General features: G+C 46.2%; 1 long non-coding RNA gene across 1 annotated transcript in view; it reads right to left on the reverse strand.

Annotated features, from left to right (window-relative positions):
* LOC102382200 overlaps window positions 1-6,922 on the reverse strand; it is an 18,516-nt gene extending 11,594 nt beyond the window's left edge. The window contains exon 1 of the long non-coding RNA XR_322904.1: window positions 6,852-6,922. This is a non-coding gene — a long non-coding RNA (uncharacterized LOC102382200). The remainder of the gene's footprint in view (window positions 1-6,851) is intronic.
* Between the last annotated feature and the right edge of the window lie 758 nt (window positions 6,923-7,680).

Consider the following 7,680-nt stretch of genomic DNA (forward strand, 5'->3'; position numbering starts at 1 on the left):
GCACTCTTTCCTGCTTATGCAGGGGGTCGGACTCGATGATCTATTGAGGTCCCTTCTGACCCTAACATTTATGAATCTATGAATCTACTCTGTGCTCCTAGAAGGCGATTGAGCCTGGTCGCCCATCATAGCTCACCACTGGCTAATTCGCTGCCCTACTGTTCTCCCAGTTTTCTTTTTTCTTGTTTGTTTGTTTTGTTTGTTTGTTTGTCCCCTTACAGGTCTGACAGGGGCAAAGCGGCAATCTATAGCTGCTCGATTGCTAGATCTACCGAGCACCAAATCACAGCACCTTCAAGTCAACGCAGCAATGGCCGCCGCGGGGGCACCGAGGTGGCGAATGCTCCCTGGGTTAGAACTTGTTCTTACACTGCTTCTTTCCCGTTTCTGCTGCGGTGCTTTAGTTAGACCAGTTGTTGATATAAAAAGGGAGTCCCAAATAGATGTTCCCCAGTCAGATGATGATCAATAATTGTTGTTATATGTTTAAGTTATTGTATTTTATAGTTTGTTAAAGACCGGTCTATAGAATTGTTTGTTTATATATATCTTAATTACTTAAGCTTTGTGTTTAACCGTTTAACTTACCAACCAGCCGAGAGAGCTCATAACGACTCTCACGATGCGCATGTGGTTTAAAATTCCGGCTGTGCCATGGGCAAGGGGGCATATCATAACCCAATGATTTTTAGTGCCTCAGCACATTGGAATTTTCCTGCCACATGGAGGTTTCTTTGCACGGTGGATTTCTCAGCTGCAGAGAGAAATCCCCGGTGCAAAAGAATTCCCGCCACACATATGCAAATTCGTACCCCATTATTGGCCGATTCTAAATTATTCCTACGTGGCGGCTAGCAATTGGCTCACTAGCTGTATAAAAGGTTAGAGCAGCTTCCGCCCAAGTTGGAGGACTCCACAACCACCTCGTGGAGAACTCTGAGTGCGCTGTGGAGCCTAGCAAACTCCGTGTGCGTCTTGGAGGAGGACAGAGAGGCCTGATCAGCTCTTAGCCACTCCCCGTCATAGTGTAATTTGACGTATCCCCCGTGTGAAAAAGCGCTCGTGGAGTCGTATATCGACGACTCATCTCAGTTCGGTTCGGAAGAGATCTCACTTGTGTTTGTCTGTCTGCAACTGCAACTCAAGCAAGTTTCCTCCCTGCACTGTGACCATCGGCAGTGTAAGTAAAGCTTTCTTTATAAAACCAATACGCTGTGTCGCCTCTCCATCCATCAGCCCGCCTGACGTTTGCTTAATTAACCAGCGTTTCCCTCGGTCGGCTCCACCCGGCCGAGACACATTCCAGATCCTAAGATGAGGGCATGAAGCTGTGATGTGAACTCCTATCCCTCCTGCCTGAAGATTTCTATGGGGATTTCATCCACTCCAGATGCCTTGTCATTCTTCATCTTCTTGATGGCTTTCTTTACCTCATCAAGGATTGGAGAGGTTCCAAGATCCTCTCTGACTGGGTGTTGCAGGATGGAGTTGAGAACACTCTCATCAACACAGTCTTGATTGAGAAGGTCTTCAAAATGCTTCTTCCAATGGGCATTGATGGCTCCCCTTTCCTTGATCAGGTCTCCTCCATCCTTAAGTTTCAGGGCCATTGGTCCCTGCATGCTTGGTCTGTAGATGGCTTTGGTGGCACTGAAGAAACTGTGCATATCATGGATGTCAGTGAAAGGTTGAATCTCCTTAGCCTTGTCTTCCCACCATTTGTTCTTCATATTGTGGGTCCTCCCTTAGACCTCTGCCTTGGCTGGTTGGAGGTTCAATTTATTTTGCTTGGAGTTGGGGTCATTTTGCCCAGCATAAAAGGCCTTCTGCTTGCAACTGATTAACTCAAGGATCAATCAATCATTCTCATCAAACCAGCCTTGATGTTTCCTGATACAGAATCCAAGTGTCTCTTCACAGGTGCTGATGATGGTGGCCTTGAGTGCACCCCACACACTGCTGACATTCTCTCATTGTTGGTTGGAATTCACCAGTTTTTCAGTGAGGCACTGGTGGAAGAGGTCTCACTTACTTGGGTATTTGAATCCTTCAATGTTGATCTTCCTTTGGCATTGCTTCTGCTGCATCCATCGTTTGGAAGCCAATTTGAATGACATAACCAAATGAATGAGTTGGTGATCAGTCCAGCAATCATCAGCTCCTAGCATAGCTTGGAAGATACAGACATCTTTGTGATCCTGGGTATGGACGATGACATAGTCAACTAGGTGCCAGTGCTTAGATTGTGGGTGTTGCCACAAAGTCTTGTGCCTGTTTTTCTTGTGGAACAGGGTGTTGGTGACGGTGAGTCCATGTTCCATGCATTTCGTCAAGAGGAGGATGCCATTGGAGTTGACCTTTCCTACTCTTTCTTTGATGATGTTTCCGTTCCAGAGGTTAGTGCGCCTTCTGACTCTGGTGTTGAACTCACTAAGAATAAGTCTGTCTCCCTCCAGAATGTCAGAAAGGACTTGGTTAAGGTTGGCATAGAATTCCTCCTTTGTTTCATTGATGACATCAAGAGTCGGGGTATACGTGCTGATAATAGTGTCATATTGGCTCCTTGCCAATTTAAGAAATAGTCATGAGGAGCTCATTTATTCCAACAGGGAACTCATTGAGTTGGTTTATGAGTTCATTCTTAATGGCAAAACCAACTCTGTGAAGTCAGTATTCTTCTTCCTGTTTATCCTTCCAGAAGAAGGTATAGCTGCCTCCATCCAGGAAGAGCACACACCAACTGCTGCAGCTTCCTTAGCCTGACGAAGGGTTTTTGAACCCGAAAGCTTGCTTAATAACTATTCTCCAACCATTTGGGTTGGTCTAATAAAAGATATCAAATTCACCTAAGGAACCTTGTCTGCCTATATCCTTAGACCAACACGGCTACAACCTAAATCCCTGTAGCTGCCTCCATGTCTTTTGAGCTGTCCATCTCCTGCTCACCAGGTCTCGCTCAGTGCAGCTATATTGTTGTTGTGTCACCACCTGAGTTCTCAGGCCACAGTTGCAGTGCAACACTTAGAGTGTTCGCTATGATAGGTTCTGATATTCCAGATCCCAAAAATGATGGTGTGTCTTCTCTCCTACTGGATGCAGTTAGCCTGTCTACTTTCTTCCTGACTGGATATGTTGAGGGTACCTTCTAGCCCCCTCCCCATTGAGGGTGAGCAAAGAGGATCCTGAAGAGGGCTGCTCAGTCACAGCTACAGCTGCTGAATTGCACTCCTGTCTTGTCCAAGGGCTAGATGACCTTCTTGTAACTGCCACCTTCATGCCAGTTCATGACAAGGAGGTTCCAGATGTCACAATTCTACTGCCATTGCCATTAGCTGGTCACCAAAGGGTTGAGGAATGTGTTGGAGAAGCTGTTTTCATGGAAGATGCCTATGTGTGACTTCTTTTATCATGAGAAGCTGCTGCACATCAGCTTCCACATGGCTCTTAACAGAAGAGGACCTTAATCCAATGGCAAGGAGACCAAGACAACTGGGGATTTAACATCTTATTCTGCCTGTTCCACCATTGAGGACTTGTAGATCCATGGCTGGAGACTGGGCAGGCTTATTATAATGGCACCTGTGCTCACCATGTCACAGCACCGTCAAATGATATATGTGGCTTTTCAAGAAAGCATTACCATCTGCTGTCCTCACCACATCCTGGTAGTGCTGCTGCTTGGTCCATGACTGCTTATTTGTCAGAGGTACCCCTGCTTATTTCACAGCTAACCTTCCCTGAAGGTCATTCCACTATCTGCCACCTGTGGATGCAATGGGTAACAGTACAGCTGTGCCCCACAGATAAAGGGGAATAATTACTTCCCTTGATCTGCTGGCAACACTCCTACTAATGCAGCCCAGTATGCTGTTAGCTTTCTTTGCAAGAATGGCACACTGTTGGCTCATATTTAGCTGATTGTCCATTGTAACCCCCAGGTCCTTCTCTGCAGAGCTGCTGCTTAGCTACTTAGTTCCCATCCTGTACCGGTATTGTTCCATCCTAAGTGCGAGACTTTGAACTTGTCCTTATTGAACCTCATTAGGTATCTTTTAGTCCAGTCCTCCAATTTGTTGAGACCCTGTGGCACTCCACTTGATACCAGCTACCAATTAGTCTTCAAACCATTGATTACTACCCTCTAAGCCCGACAATCCAGCCAGTTTTCTATCCACTTTACAGTGGATATCCACTTTACCCATTCAACCCATCCCTCCGTAGCTTGCTTGCAAGAATGTTGTGGGAGACCATATCAAAAGCCTTGCTAAAGTCTAGGTTTATCATGCCCACTGCTTTTCCTGCATCCACAGAGCCAGTCACCTCACTATAGAAGGCAACCAGGTTGGTCAGGCTTGACTTGTCCTTGGTGAATCAATGCTGACTGTTCCTAATCCCCTCCTTCTCTTCCAAGTGTTCAGAAATGGATTCATTGAGGACCTGCTCCATGATTTTTCCAGGGAATGCGGTGAGGCTGACTAGTCTGCAGCTCCCTGGATCCTCATTCTTCCGTTTCTTAAAGACGGGCACTATATTTGCCCTTTTCCAATTGTCTGGGACCTCTCCCAGTCACCATGAGTTTTCAGAGATAATGACCAGTGGCTCTGCAAACACATCGGCCAACTCAAGCAGCATCCTCAGGTGGATTGCATCCAGCCCCATGGACTTATACACATCCAGCATTTCTAAATAGTTCCTAACCTGTTCTTTCATCACTGTTGACATGCCTGAACAATACTCTTATACCCCTCTAGTCGCTTGTCCAAGTTTCCACTTGCAAGCTTTCTTTCTGTGTTTTAGCTTGCTGAAGAGTTCCCTGCTAAGTTAAATTGGCCATATTTGCTAGTTTTTGTCTGTATTGGGATTATTCATTCCTGCGCCCTCAGTCAGATGTCTTTAAAATACAACCAGTTCTCCTGGACTCCTTTCCCCTCAGACTGGCCTCCAAGGGGATCCTGCCCATCAGTTGCCTGACGGAATCAAAATCTGCGTTTCTGAAGGCCAGGGTTCTTACTCTGCTGTTCTCCTTCCTTCCTTTCCTCAGGATCCTGAACTCAGTCATCTCTTGGTTACTGCTGTACCAAGTTGCCATCCACTGCTACATTCCCCACCAGTTCTGTTTATGAGCAGCAGGTCAAGGAGATCATGGCCCCTAGCTGGACTCTCCAACACTTGTACCCGATACTCTCCAAAAACTTCTTGGATTGTCTGTGCACTGCTGTATTGCCCTCCCAGAAGATGTCAGGATGACTAAATTCCCCAGTGAGAACCAGGGCATGTTATTGGGAAACTTTCACTAGCTGTTTGAAGAAAACCTCACCCACCTCATCCTCCTGGTTTTGTGGTCTATAGCAGGCTCCTACCACAAAATCACCTTTGTTGATCTCTTCTCTGACCATAATCCAGAGACTTTCAACGGGCCTATGTCCAGTTTCATACTAGAGCTCTGAGCAATCATACATCTTTTACATAAAGCACAAATTCTCTTCTCCCCTGCCTGTCCTTCCTGAACAATTTGTACCCATCCATGACTGCTCCAGTCATGTGAGGTATCCCACCAAGTCTCTGTTATTCCAATCACATCATTACTGATGGCATCTCACTCCAAATCTCCACACAGTCACCCAGCACTTTCATATACACACTGAAGAGGAATGGTGACTGGACAGAGCCATGGGAGACCCCATAGTAAAGGGCCTGAAGAAAGGATGAGCACTCACCCATTACAACGCTTTGGGATCTCCCTACTGGGAAAGAGAGGATCCAATTTAGAGCTGTCCTGTGAATATTCATCATGTCATGTAATCACTTTGTCAGCACCTCATGGTCAACTATATCAAAGACTATTTAAAGACGGAATAAGAGCAGTAGGTCACAATTTCCCCTGTTGATCTTCAAGTGAAGATTATCAACCAAGGCTATGAGCACAGCCTCTGTGATAAACCCAGGACCAAAGGCAAACTAATGGTATCCAGGAAACCAATGGTATCTACATGCACTTGGAGCTGTCAGGCTCATTCAATGACCTTTCCTAAAAAGGGGAGGTTGGAGACAGGGCAATAACTGGATAGTGAGTTAACATCCAGCAATGGCTTCTTGAGCAGCAGCTGGACAATTGCAGATTTAAGAATCCAGAACCCTGCCCAACAGTGTCAATGCCAAAGAGAGGCATTGACAACCTTTGCCAGCAGTGGCCCCAGTCTCCCTTGGCTGGCTTTTACAAGCCAAGACGGGCATAGGTCCAGTTCACAGCTAGTCACCCTCATCCATCCAAGCACATCCTGCACATTAGTGGATGACAGCAATCTAAACCAATCAGCATAAACAGGACAAAACCATCCTTCCTCAACCCCAAACTATGATTCTACAGCAAAAGTGAAAGTACCCAAGATATGACAGATCTGGGTGTTTTTTGTCTGCAAAGTATGTGGCACCTATGCGGACACTTTATTGATGAGTTCTGGATTTAATGTTGACAAATATTTCAAAACCATAAAGAACCCACCAAAATAAAGAACATCTCTGTCATGGACATAACTGACCCCACTGCAATGTATTACTACACTGCAGAGTGTTACCAATTCCCTCTAGAGATCCAATGACACATTCTGTGTATTACACAATCACAAGCAAGCACTGCAGACCCCACAAACATTGAATTATAAAAGCTCTAGTGACTACTGGCTGCCAACAGCTTCTTACACATACACACAAACACATTTTAAATAATAGATTATTTTAGTATTACTTTACTTGGATTAACAGAAACTAAACAATGCAACTACCTAAGGAACAGTTATTATAAATTACAATAGAGAATCACCCAACAGTAAAGTAGCAGGTATCAAACTCACCCTAAGCACCAGGCCACATCCAGCTCATGGGGCTTCTCCCAGGCCAGATCCACAGGGCTGGCAGCTAAGGCAAGGTTGGCAGTGGCAGCAGTGGTAGCAGGAGGTCTGGTGAGGGCAGGGGCCAGATGACTGCAGGATAACCAATGGCTATGCTACACAACACTCATTTGCCTTCCAGCTGCTGATGGCCACACCAAGTGGGGCCCAAGGGCCTTGAATTTTGTAGCAATCCATGCCCCTTTATACCCCTTTCCACTAGGCAGCAAGCTGGATTAAAGGAGTAAAGGCCCCATTCATACTATGCTTCTGCTGTACGCTAAACAGGCTGTTGTCTCCATATCTCCTGCATGAAGCCCACTGTGCTGTAGGCTCCTTTTTTAGCTAGTGCTGGCTTCCTGTCCCTTCCTTCCCCTTACTGCTGTGTTCAGGTGTTGGGGAAAGGGGTTCAGTTGAGAAGGGTGGGGCTTTGAAGCAGAAAATAGGGGCTTTGGATAGAACAGTCAGTAAGGTAATAGAGCTCCCAGCTCATGTAGAGCTCCCAACAGCTCTGCTGACACACTGGTGAGCTCTAAGATCCCATTGCACATGCACCACAGCCAAAAAAGTGGGGTGTGACTCTGGATTCACTCATTAGGATGCTGCACTGCTGAAACTCCATCAGTGTAAATTTCTTTTGTGTAGTGCAACTAGGCATGGGACACAGTGGCAGGAGCACAGCTATGGGCAGTTAAGTGTGAAGCTGCTGGTGCAGGAGAGGGCCAGGTGACAGCAATGAGTTGCTGACCCACAGAAAGCTAAAAACTCCTGAGGAGTGGAAGGGGGAGATGAG

Source organism: Alligator sinensis, unplaced genomic scaffold (assembly GCF_000455745.1).
Source record: "Alligator sinensis unplaced genomic scaffold, ASM45574v1 scaffold528_1, whole genome shotgun sequence".
In the NCBI taxonomy this organism is placed as follows: Eukaryota; Metazoa; Chordata; order Crocodylia; family Alligatoridae; genus Alligator; species Alligator sinensis.